The 13,670-nt window shown below is 42.4% G+C and overlaps 1 protein-coding gene across 1 annotated transcript in view; it reads right to left on the bottom strand.

Annotated features, from left to right (window-relative positions):
- Positions 1-12,666, bottom strand: part of LOC126176726 (histone demethylase UTY) — a 219,297-nt gene extending 206,631 nt beyond the window's left edge. Inside the window, exon 1 of the mRNA XM_049923899.1 lies at positions 12,041-12,666. The gene's annotated coding sequence lies outside the window, so the exon portion shown is untranslated. The remainder of the gene's footprint in view (positions 1-12,040) is intronic.
- Between the last annotated feature and the right edge of the window lie 1,004 nt (positions 12,667-13,670).

Here is a 13,670-nt window from a genome sequence, read left to right as displayed (position 1 = left end):
GGAAATACCCCTAGGTACTTGGACGGTTGTGATTCCAGTGATTAACTGTCATTAGCGTATTCAAACAATACCATCACTGTCAAGGCATCTCATACACACTGTACATGTTGGATACGTATTGATGAGGAAATAAAGCTTTAAATTTTTAACAGTTACTTGGGTGATGAAATAACAACAGTGAAAGGTTGTACTAGTCTGTACAGTATTGCTTAACAGGCGGTGTTCCCTAAAATTGAAGATCAAATATCGATCGTCATTATCACAACTGTTTGTTACGTGCTGCCCCACTCACTCCAACATGCCAGGTCTAAGAGTGTGGTAACTTGGGCCCCATACATTATACACTTATCAACACGCCAGAAAGTTTGTCAATGCCCTGTAATCAAGCTAGCTGTGTAACATTGCCGCCGTGAACACGTTCGCCGGCCGCTGTGGCCAAGCGGTTCTAGGTGTTTCAGTCTGGAACCGCGCTGCTGCTACGGTCGCAGGTTCGAATCCTGCCTCGAGCATGGATATGTGCGATGTCCTTAGGTTTGTCAGGTTTAAGTAGTTCTAAGTTCTAGGAGACTAATGACCTCAGAGGTTAAGTCCCATAGTGCTTAGAGCCATTTGAACACGATCGTCTTTGGTCGACTGTTCTGTATCAACGTAATTCACATCTGATGAAAAGTTTCCTCAATTCCGCCGACTATATATGTGACCAGGGCCTTCTGCCAGTATTAAATTTCATGTAGATACAGAAAAACTACTACTGCTCTTAGAGTCAGCTAACATATGTGACGCGGTTCTGGAAACTTGTTAACAAAGTTTCCACACACACACACACACACACACACACACACACACAGTGTAAGACACTATGAGCTCAATGCCAATGGTTCAAATGGCTCTGAGCACTATGCGACTTAACTGCTGAGGTCATCAGTTCCCTAGAACTTAGAACTACTTAAACCTAACTAACCTAAGGATCACACACACACCCATGCCCGAGGCAGGATTCGAACCTGCGACCGTAGCGGTCGCGCGGTTCCAGATTGAAGCGCTTAGAACCGCTCGGCCACACCGGCCAGCTCAATGCCAATGAAGAGTTGATACCAGGAAAGAAGAAAGGAAGACATGCTGCCGATAGTCAATCCACATCCTTTACATGGTAATTACACACGGATGGCGAGTGAGATGGAAGAGCAGATCTGACATCAAAAGCGAATTGCGCGCGTCTTAGTCAACTCATGAGACTGAAAAAAGTACCAAACTAACAAATTTTCTCATCACTTTAGAACAGTTGTTCGTTACGTACGAAGTTTCAACTTCGATAAAATTTACTTTTCTCCCTGGAACACTAGAAACGACCACATCGGTGAACGTCACATAATATTTTGTTTTTGTGAGGTACCAGCTGTTTCATCCTACCCACAGTGACAGCTTTCAAGTGATACTATGCACAATACAACCATATGGCTGCAACGACAACGAACAGTGATTAAGGCTTCAGATCCGGAATCCCTGGGACATATCAGGCCCGGACTCCAGCGAACAGAAGTTCGCAAAAGAAACGAAGGTAAGAATACTGGCAGTTGCAGTGTGTCCGCGCTGAGAGCCAACTTGCTCCGCTGACCCACAAACGGATCTATTTGTGAATGTGTTGGGCTGTTCGCGAGCGAGGCCCCCAATAAACTGTTGGCTCAGTCTGTAAGGCGAAGCCAGCTGAAATACCGTGTGGAAAAGAATGTGAAGGGATGAGAGGGAGGAGGTGGAGAGATCCACGGCTACACTAGAGACATCAGCAGGATGAGAGCTCATTATCTGACGCAGCTCCCAAGGTCGCAACTGTCAGTTGGCGTGTATGGAGCATAGGGGTTAACACGCAGCGACATGGGAATTCATCATGTGCAGCTTAACAAGAATTTGATACTAGTAACTTTAAATCAACGCGGTTCAACACTGATGACATTGTGATTACGTAATTCCAGCTGGAGTTTCGAGTCCTCCCTCGGGCATTGATGTGTGTGTGTGTGTGTGTGTGTGTGTGTGTGTGTGTGTGTGTGTGTGTTGATCTTAGCAAAAAAATGTTGTGTGAAATCTTATGGGACTTAATTGATAAGGTCATCTGTCCCTAAGTTTACACACTACTTAACCTAAATTATCCTAAGGACAAACACACACCCATGCCCGAGAGAGGACTCGAACCTCCGCCGGGATCAGCCACACAGTCCATGACTGCAGCGGTCAAAATTTCAGAAAAGCAGATTACGCGAAATTTCTGTACGCGAGAGCAATGGGCGTCAACATAAGTGAGCCAAGCAAGCGGAGGGATGACATACGGGCAGCAGGGAAAGCCAGTGCTTATTGGGAAGGTGGGGTACATCTTGTGCGTCCGATAAATGAACGCTGACAACCCTCGAACATACAACCATTAATTTGCTATGGTAAGCAAGTTCTAGATGCTTTATTAAGCCGTATTTAGACAATGAAATTATCATACCTCAGTGTCCTCTTTTGTAATCAATAAGCAACCATGACCTGCTGAGAACAAGTTAAGCACTTTGTTCGCGCAATGGTTTAATCTTCAAGGTAATCACGCTGTGCGCAAGGTCTCACCAGGAACGTGTTGAACAGTGTTCTGCTTATATTATAGACTATTTCGATAGCACCAAACATCAAAAGAGACCCGGAATAAAGTTGTCCATACATTTCAGGTCACAAGAAATAATCCGTACTATACATGTAACGGAAAAGTGTTTCCCAGCAATTCTGGACTGAATGAGCATCAACTTTCTCCAGAAACCGGAGTTTCTCAGCAGATTCTTTCACCTGTGAATTTGGAACGGATCAGAATAGCTCCACATATGCTAAGAGTACATCTCGAGTGATGATCACACGCGAAAACGCTTTAGATATACTCTGTTATGAGGTAAACACTTCGTACTTCTATCTAGTGGTATTTACTGTTTCTCTATTCCTTGGCTCGTTTCTATATTGTTCATTACAACAATGCGTAGTATTTATATGCATTCTTTGGTGTCAATTTTTTGTCATCTACGCAAACAAAAAACATTTCCACCTTAATCACTGTCAAACCTTAAATCAACATTATTTACTTTAGTGTAATAAGTGTGGTACGAAATATCGTATAATCCTCTGACGAGACAAAAAAAAAAAAAAAACCTCCACACCTAAAAGGACATACGAGTTCTGAAACACGTGTGTACACAAACTCATGTGCTACTTTCTGACTGCAAGAAGGCATCAAGATATAAATGAAGTATATAAAATCTGTGTCACAGCGTACACATGAAGATACAGGACTGATTCACAGTCTAATTGGCAAACCCAGCCGGCCGGGTGACCGAGCGGTTCTAGGCGCTACAGTCTGGAACCGCGCGATCACTACGGTCGCAGGTTCGAATCTTGCCTCGGGTATGGATGTACGTGATGTCGTTAGGTTAGTTAGGCTTAAGTAGTTCTGAGTTCTAGGGGACTGATGACCTCAGAAGTTAAGTCCCATAGTGCTGAGAGCTTGTCAAATAAATCACACAGAAACGTTGAGCGCCATATACAACCACCGCCATGACCATCCCAATGCCACAAAGTGAGCAACAAATGTATGGCCAGGTAATGAATTTTACAGGCGCTGTGGAGTAAGGAAAAGTAAGCGCCAACAGCAAAAGACTGCATTTTATTAGTATCACTGACCCACTCAGATAGTAAGGTACCATAAGTGTATTGTTTCGAACAAAATTAATACGGGATGAACTGAAACTCACACGCGAGTCCAGACTTTCGTCTCGTAGGGTAGAAATAAAAGGGATGTTACGAAAAACCAATTTGGCAACACTGTAATTATGTACGTTGTCGCCGCCTTCGTCTTCAATCCGAAGACTGGTTTGATGTAGCTCTACATGCTCCTCTATCCTATGCAATAATCGTTACATCCAACATTGGAAAGAAATTGCAGTTGTAGGTTATACATCGTTTAAGCAACACATGTATGCTACAGCTCAATTACGCTAAACAAAACCAGAAAAGTAAAAGATTACACCTAGGAACGTAATCGAACTTTCGAATATGCTAACGAAAAATTGTATCCACCGCAATAACTGGTCAGCACACCTACACAAAACTGAATGAAAATACTGTCATACATAGGACCACAGCGCAGCCAAATTATCTTATTTGACGTCCACTATGTGCCGAAAAATATGCATGGGACGAGATTTTGTTACATTTTTTCACTATTATGTATGTAGGAAATCGCCTTGTGGAGTCCCAAGCGCCCGAATTTTGGTTCACCGCCTATAAATGGGGACCGAACCGTTCCGTCAGTCAGTCTGATGGTCTATAATTCGCATGGATAACGTCTACACATCGGTTTACCTACATACTTTAGAAGAATACCTTGTTTGCTCCACATTTCCTCTCAGACATAGCGTTAACAAATTACATGTAGGCCTCTTAGTACAAATATTTTTTGTAGATATTTATTACACACGTATTTCGTTCACAATAATGTCTTGGTTGATTTTGCGCCTTCAGAAAAATATTCGGGCTTGAGACAACATTCTAGTATGGGTTCTTTACAATGTCATACGATGTACAAACTCTTGTATTAATATGGAAACATGTCTTTAAAATAAGTTATTTTTTGTCATTGATATTACTGGCTGATTATTGTGCTTATACTTGTCGCCCTCCTGTTAACAGTTTATTGTTTGCTCATATTTCTTTCAGCACTAATTCAACATTTAATTGTTGTTGTTGTGGTCTTGGAGTACTGAGACTGGTTTGATGCAGCTCTCCATGCTACTTACTCTATCCTGTGCAAGCTTCTTCATCTCCCAGTACCTACTGCAACCTACATCCTTCTGAATCTGCTTAGTGTATTCATCTCTTGGTCTCCCTCTATGATTTTTACCCTCCACGCTGCCCTCCAATGCTAAATTTGTGATCCCTTGATGCCTCAAAACATGTCCTACCAACCGGTCCCTCTTTTTGTCAAGTTGTGCCACAAACTCCTCTTCTCCCCAATTCTATTCAATACCTTCTCGTTAGTTATGTGATCTACCCACCCATCTAATTTTCAGCATTCTTCTGTAGCACCACATTTCGAAAGCTTCTATTCTCTTCTTGTCCAAACTATTTATCGTCCATCTTTCACTTCCATACATAGCTACACTCCATACAAATACTTTCAGAAACGACTTCCTGACACTTAAATCTATACTCGATGTTAACAAATTTCCCTTCTTCAGAAACGTTTTCCTTGCCATTGCCAGTCTACATTTTATATCCTCTCTACTTCGACCATCATCAGTTATTTTACTCCCCAAATAGCAAAACTCCTTTACTACTTTAAGTGTCTCATTTCCTAATCTAATTCCCTCAGCATCACCTGATTTAATTTGACTACATTCCATTATCCTCGTTTTGCTTTTGTTGATGTTCATCTTATACCCTCCTTTCAAGACACTGTCCATTCCGTTCAACTGCTCTTCCAATTCCTTTGCTGTCTCTGACAGAATTACATTTAATTATGCAATCATAATGTAGCAATGTTCCAAGTGACTTAATTCATTGGATATGATACCTATTCGTAACGCTGTAAACTACCTTCGTTTCGGTATGAGAACTGTACGTGGTTCACAGGTGCTCCTCGAATACGACAGATGAGGCAGAGTACCTTCCCGACATATGGGATCTGAACGACCAGAGGGGTCAGGTAAAATACCGACATGAGTAGTGTAGCCCTTTTTTACGGACTTTCTTCGTTAAAGTTTTTCACAACTGGTAAATCAGGGAAGTATCAAGTACGCCGAAAGCCTAATGGCCAGAAAAACACAAGTCACGTCATACTTTTTTTGTGATACTATGTGAAACATCTTTCCGTGAGGTCGGAAGGATGACAGGACACACGACCAGCGATAACGTATTGTAAAAGCACTGTTGTGCTATAAAATCTCCAAATATTTATTAACACTTAGTTCTAATATTTCAAATCTTGATAACAAAAGTGTTGCTATTTTATTAGAAGAAATATTCTGCGGAGAACATGGTAAACTACATGACCCGAAGTTAATTCACTGATTACACTGAAAAACTGGAAAGGATTGAAAATGGATCAGCAATAACTTCATTTTTTTTCTTTTTTGCCCGTAGTGTTTTGTAGTCCATTAAATTCACTGAACGTAAATTGAAAATGATTATTTGTAGGTACCATACATACTTTCATACCGGTGAGTAACAACGAAAGTAAATGTTTACTATTCAGATTACAAAATAGTAACTTCACCTTAGTACACTGACAAGGGAAGCGATTAAGTCATCGGCGTTGTCGGCATAACATTTATCGACCACAGATGAACGCGCTGTTCTGCGTTATCTACAAGAAATATCTTCCTGGAAGACAGTCTGATCCAAACACCAACAGTACACTTCCGTATGATATCGTCGAAATGAGAGTACTGAATTACCCGTATAAAAAGATAACTTGATTGGATAGAGGGTAGTATAATAACAGACTTCAGAGTTCGCTACACGAGTCAAATGTTACGTGCCTATTAGTTGTCTCTCGTGGAGAAAACAGTGTTTTCATCATTTAATCGATACGTACCTTTTGCGTTTCGTTTGCACCTCAAATGGAACAAAGGCTCACGACTTACCTGCAACAACAGATCCCATCGCGCGGTAGCCTAGAAGGCCATCTTAAATAGTATCCAATTCAGATATTGTTGTTGCATATGGTTCTCGCAGCACATTGGTTAGGTTATCACAGTGTCGCGGTAATTCTAGCGAGCACATCACTGACACTTTCTAGTCTAAATTTGTAAACCGAAGGTTTGCTTATTACTATTAAATGGCAGAAACAGACAAACCAAAAGTTATGCCCACTTTCGTGGTATGTCTACCGTTCACAGCAATTACCATTAAAATGGAGGGAAATACACGACGTATAAATTCAGTTCATTGTCTTTTTGATCAACGGCGTCTATTAACGTCTGTCGAATAAACTGACAAAGAATAAACCAACAGGTTGTTGTCAATAGTCGTCTGTTTTTGTTTGTGAGGAGACATTTACGATGACAGGTCGTCCGGCTGCGTTTGTGAGCTAATGTAGCGAGCAGTTCACGAGCACAATGCACGTAGCTCCCGCCTCTGCTTTGTGTCCTTGCGGGTCTTCAACAGGCTTCACCAAAGGATCGATGACCGAGTTCTTTTCCCTTCGCGTACGGTGATGCCGACTGCGCTCAAGAGCTGCGTCCTGTTAACGTGTCGTTCTCCACAATAACGAGCACGTAGGTCACGGCTCATGGTGATAGCATCAAACTGGCCGCCGGTGCCGGCGCGTTGCGTGTAGGAAGAGGACCGTCCGGTCCCCACTTGTTATCTATTAATCTGAGCCGTGCGGCAGCTGCTGTTCTGGTGGTAACAGCTGAGCGTGTTTGTTACGAATTTGGAGCATACATAGTCGATGTCCATTAACAAGGGGCAGTGAAAAGAAGGGGAGGAACATTGAAAAGAAGGGGCTGTACTGTGGGAAAGTGGAAGGACCAGCCTTGGAGCTGTGGCAGGGAGGGAGGAGAGTAACAGGGCAGGACAGGTAGCCTCATCAGCTGGTCACAAACCTTCACCTAGTGGCACTATTTTTTCTTCACTTCGCAGCTAAGAATTATGCAGGTATGTGCGAAAAAATGACTGACCAAAGACTGTGCCTGAGCCTGGCGTTCGTACATACGAATAGGCATAACAGTGAGAATACTTGGTTAACTTACCTTACAGCGGTATAGTACAGAACGGCTTTATCAGTAAACTCTTCAGCGTCTGAGCAGCGAAGCCGCCATTAAACGTCCAGTACGTAGTACGAGCCTTGTTGGGAAAGTCTAATTAGTGGCAATCGGCGACGAATTAAGATGAGATATTATTCGTGTTTGGAATGGTCTGAGAGGAATAAAATTACCTGTGATCAATTCTTGCTTGAAACAGCGATATAGCCCAACAGAAATTTCAAATGCATTTATTCGTAGTTCCCCAGAATGTGTAAATTGGATTACTCATTTCATCTCAGCGGCACTGTCCTTGTACCCAACGGTTCAGTCGACCCATATATAAAACTTCGCGTTTGTCTCTTTGGCCCAAACCATACGTCGTTAACCGATAATCCGATACTCCCGGCTCTGTTTTCCCTACGAGGAAACGACAAACCCAATCTGTGGCATTATGAATTCTTTAACAGTACTAGTGGGCATCCTGAATTGAGAAATATGACAAGGTTGGTTATTAACTGTAGGCCCTCGCACAGTTATCCTGCTTCATACAATAAGTGACAGTTTTCTGCACTAAAAGCTGTAAGCAAGTGCTACATTGTAATGTTTCATGAGACCTACAGACAGAACGATATACATAAACTTAGTCTGCGATTCATTGAAAGGATCCAAAAGTGAGAGAGGCAAATAAACGTCTGACAGTTGTTTTGCAGCATTTCAGGTGGACAGCACCTCTTGAAGGGATAGGGTTGGCCCTCTTCGCCTAACCATGCGATGGGAAATGAAGGCTATATAACGTCAACAAATATACTAGACCTCCGCGTTGTCAACCTGCTTGCGAAAAAAAAGTAATTAAAGTGAGACAGCTCATAACTTGCTATCAAACACATTTATGTTTGACAGTTTTCAGGCAGAATGTGGTAGCCTCTCGTTCTTTGATACAAATGTCCCACGGTCCTTTCTAGAAGTATTACACAATTCACTACGGTCATAAACATCAACATTTTTTGGTGATAAACGCTTTTCAACTCTTTCAATTAATGCTGAATTTGGTTGAGCTCTGAGTATGTAACCTAACTTTAAGATCTGTTATGTCGTTTACAACTGAAAAACCAGCCTCACTAACACACATTCCAAATTACTTACGCAGAAATTAGTATATTTTTGTTTATTGCCTTCATTCTGAACTATTTACATGGACTTCAAAAACTCCTTGCGCGATCATCGGACGTTACAAGACAAAGCGTGCCTGATGTGATATGGTGCCAAGACCAGGCGTATCTATATTTAACTGCCGCATCGCAGCCAAATTCCATCTGCACGATTGGAGTTTGTATCAGACACCAAGTCCAATAGCTCGCCAACAAGGTAAGCTTTTTGTATAAAGATGGAAACTGGGTGTGATAATTGTTTCAATCTGTCACTTTACTTACGTGCACTGTAAACATAATTAGTGTAACACAGACGGCGTAACAGTTAAATTCTATTTATTGGCGTGGTGAGACACTAAAAGCTATATTTGAAAAAAAAAAAAAAAAAAAATCATTACGATCGTGTTTCTAGGCCAACATGTGATACAAGTGGAATTAATAACAATCGAAACAAGTATCAAGAAGTAGCCTAACTTAATTGATTCTGCACTAGTTTTTACTTTTGGCTATTCGAAATTCTTTAACCTTGCAGCATGATGCTCTTCCAGAAGTTACGAAGAAACCATAACCTGCCACACATAGAATGAAAGGGGATTGTAAAAATGTCATCTTTTCTGTCAGAAACCCAGCAGCTTTTCATTGTGTGTACTGAAGTTGCTCCGGAAAATGTTCTTTTCGAGTGGCATTGTACCATGAACTTTTTTTCTGTTAAATTCGTTATTTTAGAACAACAAAAAGTGATCCAAAGAAATATTCCGTATGAAATTGCAAAAAATCTCTTCACCCTCCCTCTCAAGCTTCTGTTTTTTTCAATATGCTACTAAAGCATTCTCTGCGAAATTTTGAATAGCTGTTTTCAAACGACTCTGAGCAAAGAACAAACAATAGACGAATACCTGTGATGTTACAAAATAAATGTCAACGAGGAACATGCTAATAAAATCGCAACAGTAGGCACTTTGTAACTATTTACAAAGCCAGTTACATGTCAGTCCGGCAAATATACAGACGTATCTGTTAAGCTGATAATTACAATTCGTGTTCTCCATATCATGTGTATCTTGGTCCGTGTCATCTCATGGTTTCACGCACAGATTCGAACATGGATAATTTAAAAAGTTTGAAGTGTTCGTAAGCTAGAGAAACTTAACGAGATGCTACAATACTTGACGCTGTATTCTGCCTCAAAAAGCTACAGGAGAAAGGTTATACTTGCCATGGAACGAATATTTTTCCTTTTCAATAAGAATGAACATTTAATTTTTATGTCTTTCAGCAGCAGCATCTGACGCCTTTATCATGCGTCCGTATTAGCTGGTTCTTCCACTGTTCGCTATCTCAACACCTCTTTTAGAATATTTCTAAATTAATATAGCTTTCAGCAACTTGGTTTGTAATGTTTCTTTGCAACCAACTGACATTTTCGGGATACACTCAAAATGTCCTTTAAGGGAAACGTCGCGCACTCTTCGAATGTTTTGTTAGTTTTTTGTGAGACTGCTGATCTCGTTAACGACATAATGTAATAGTCTGTATGTAATCTCTTAGTTTTCGTATTATTTCTCCTTATCAGATACTGGAGGTAATGCGTGATACATTTCTATAATTTTTGGTGATGACAACAGTAAAATTTTCCAGCTGCTACGATCCAAATTTTTACTAACGTTGTTTGATGGTCTACAAATCTTTTACATTCTGAAACAAGTTACTGTCATAGAAACAGGTTCGACTGCTTCGGCATTACATCGAAACGCGTGCAATCTTTTAATTGCTTCGGTAAGCATTATATTCTGAAACAATCAACACACTTAATACGTTAACAAACATCAGTGTTGAGGACTTATTCGCCTTTTTTAACACAGCAGCTGCGAAAGAAAAAGATCATATTGTGGCTAATGTGACGAAAATATAGCCTCGTGGTGTTTGAAACGCCTTCTAAAAAAAATACGCTTCATCAGAGCATCACGCTGTCAGAAATAAAACGCCATCAGAACTCAGACATGAAAAAGGAAACAAACGAAAATGTGTCAGCACCCGTTCCTCGCTCCGAAATACACCGCCTCAGTGCGTAGGTGTGTGCTGGCTGGTGACGTGCAATGTGTCACTTGGAAAATGGCGGATGGGCAGCTTACTGCTATATATACAGGGGCACCGGATGCGGCTCTTCCGCCTACTGTCCGCTACCTGGCAGCCAGCAGACGCTTTCTGAATACCGCGCGACACACAACGAAGATCGCGTCACCGATCACAAAGTGCGTGAATCACTTTTTGCGAACATATTTCTACCGAGAATGGAGTAAGAGGAGAGGGGGGAGGAGAGCGGATGATTCGACGAGTACAATAAACGAGCCGGGCCAGCATTCTCGGAGAGACTCGACAAAGAATGAGTAGGCAGAAAGAGGTTGGGGGGGGGGGGGGGGGGAGGAATCAAGACGGAAGGGTTCGTAGGCCTTTTATTTGGGACGGCTGTGTACTTACTACCTGAGAGCGTTCCGCTGAAAACTGACGGCACGCACAAAAAACCTTTAAGCCGCACACACTGTGTAGTTTAGATAACCTGGATGAACAACGGAGGAGACGGACGCGCCGATTAAACAGGCACTGGAATATATGAGTTATGATGGAAATAAGTAAGCGCTATTTCGTCAGCTATAATGAACGAAAAATAAACCAAAAACAGTAAAAAAATGACGTTATCTGTGCGACTTCATTACTTACTAATACGAAGAACGGATTAGCATACATAGTTTTCAATGTTGTAAAGAAAGGTTGCAATTTGCACCGCCACAAGTTGGCGAAACACAGCTGACGTTAAATACCCGGAACTTTATCTTAGAGATAAACTTGGTGGGTGTCCATGAAAGCTTATCAGTCAAAACGCGCTACAGGGCTATGATGGGTCATTCGAAGGAATAAAATTGAAATTTCACCTTCTTCATATTTAAAATCATTGCTAACTTACGTATTAAGGAAATGACAGCACTTTACTCTTAAACACACTGTCTAAATAAGTTTAAGTAACACAAAAGTACAAGAAACTCGGCTGTTAACCTTTTTTGTCGCAAAAAAAAACAATAATTAACTTCTGAGAACATTAAAAAAATGAAATATGCAACTACATTCATGACTTACCTGCTGGCGTCACGAGTTTAAAGAGCTGGCTGTCAGGAAGTTCCACGAACACTTCTCGGTTGAGCAACTTTCAATATGTCTTTAGTCCACTCCTATATTATTTTTTAACACTAACGCTACTTAAGGCAAATAGGAAGAACACATTGATTTACGTAAAATAGTAATAAATATCTCCGATCAGTGAGACAGTGGCAGTGATCAGGTTTCGAATTGGCAGTGCTACCTGGCAGTAACTGGCAGTGAATGTTCAAAACATGTCCTTATAATGCTACATTAGTCCATAAAACTTTGGCAGTGATAATAAATGAAGGCGAACAGTGGTCATAAAAATCTGGCCACCCGGAAGAATCCTTGCTAGGTAGATCATTAAAAAACCATAAAAGCACTTGAGTTGGCACGAGACAGAACGGAATGGAATCCCTGACGTGGTCCTACGGCTGCTGCTACAAAATCTTGGCCCGCGGCCGGCCGGCGGCTGCAACACCACTTCCACTCCCAGCAGTCCCTTCTTCCCCACCGACGCACGCCGACACGCACATAACACACACATGCACTCCCGAGCGCACCTTATCCCAATCTGTCCCGTGCCAGTGGCTGCGGGTGGGCTACCGAGCTAGCTAGCGGGCAACCGGGCAGGCCAGCCGACCAACCAACACAGCGCGTTCTGCTTCGTGCCGATCCGAGCGCCTCCGAACCGCCGCTCGAGCCGAGCCGAGTCCAAACGAGCGAGCCGAGGCGAGCGGCAGTGCGTGTGCCTTTGTCTGCGTGCCTAGCCGCTTGCCGGCGGCAGCGCCGCTGGACGTGGATGCGGATGAGGCCGCCGCGCTTGCGGGGGAGGCGGTGGCTGCGTGAGGGGGGGGGGGGGGGGCATGGGGAGGGGCGCGCAAAGAGCGGCCGTGACGTCACGGCGGGCGTGCGTACTGCGCTCGCTGCATGTACAGTTACGACCGGGCAGACACTTGCCATGCCTGGGTGGTGGGGACGCGGTTAGACCTTATCAGGCTGTCGCTAGGCAAGTACGGTCTGTTTACAAACATTTCATGCGTAACCGAGGACTGTTAACAGTCTGCTTCGCCCTTTAACCACTCCTTGTCGACAGTCGGAAACTCCTCGGTACAAATTACACTGCTGCAATAATGAGACACTGAGCTCGCAATAAATTTATTAATTATTGTGTGTTACAAATGTCAACCCACACAAAAGTTTCGGGGAAGAGTAACTGTGATAGCTCTATTACTATCACGCATATAATGCATACCGAGAACAATACTACTAACAGTACTCGCGAAACAGTACATATCGATAATCTACCTCTAGTATTATGTTTTCATGTTTAACATTTCTTGACGAAATTCTTCAACTTTTCATCTTTTGCTGTCTTATAAGTTGAGGAGACACAAAAGTCATGGGACAGCGATATGCATATATACAGATGGGGCTAGTATCGCGCACTCCAAGTATAAAAGGGCAGTGCATTGGCAGGCCTGTCATTTGTACTCAGATGATTCGTGTAAAAAGGTCTCCAACCTGATTATGGCCGCACGACGGGAATTAACAGACTTTGAATGGTAGTTAGAGCAAGACGCGTGGGACTTTTTTTCCGCAAATTGTTGGGGAATTCAGTATTCCA

The sequence above is a fragment of the Schistocerca cancellata genome, chromosome 1, assembly GCF_023864275.1.
Source record: "Schistocerca cancellata isolate TAMUIC-IGC-003103 chromosome 1, iqSchCanc2.1, whole genome shotgun sequence".
NCBI classification, from domain to species: Eukaryota; Metazoa; Arthropoda; class Insecta; order Orthoptera; family Acrididae; genus Schistocerca; species Schistocerca cancellata.
The sequence above is the reverse complement of the archived record's forward strand: the minus strand, read 5'-3'. Positions and strand labels throughout refer to the sequence as shown.